Below are 657 nucleotides of genomic sequence, written 5' to 3' on the forward strand. Positions count from 1 at the left end.
CAATCCAACCTTAAACAGAGAGATAATGTCCAGAAGTCCACAAGATTGAAGGAGTAGAATTTATGAAGCTCAATTATAACTGTCATAAAAATTACAAAGTATAAAACACAGGGCACAAAGTGCAGGTGCTTAACAAGCTGAAAGGCAAAATTGATGCATGCCAACAGAATATAAAAAAGCAAAACTAAGGGGAAAGTTTCCTATTGAACTCTAGGCTCCCGACAGCCAAATTAGTCTCTCTGGCAAGGTGCTAAGTTACACGGGGGCTGAGTTCGTCCTCAGGTGTCATGATAGTTTGCACAGACCCACTCTGTCTCCTGATATCTTTGGGTAAACAACAAATAGTCATCTGAGAAAGAACCAGGAGTGGCAAAGGTGATCAGAGGCGGCAGTGTCAAACATCCGTGACCTTGGCCACATTCCCATTATCCTCTACCCTCACTGAGTCCAGTAGGCCAACAGGGAAATACCGTAACCCTTTGAAGTTATGGGATCTTTTAATAAACCACAGCAGGAATACCCTAGCTAGCTAACTAGCTAGTGGTAAGAAAGAGATGTCTGCCAAAAAGAAGAAAAACAATAGTGTGAATGACAGTCTCTTTTTTTCCTTTATTTTTATTATTATATTTTTAGAGATGCGGAATCCCTATGTTGCCC

The sequence above is a fragment of the Macaca mulatta genome, chromosome 5 (genome assembly GCF_049350105.2).
Source record: "Macaca mulatta isolate MMU2019108-1 chromosome 5, T2T-MMU8v2.0, whole genome shotgun sequence".
In the NCBI taxonomy this organism is placed as follows: domain Eukaryota; kingdom Metazoa; phylum Chordata; class Mammalia; order Primates; family Cercopithecidae; genus Macaca; species Macaca mulatta.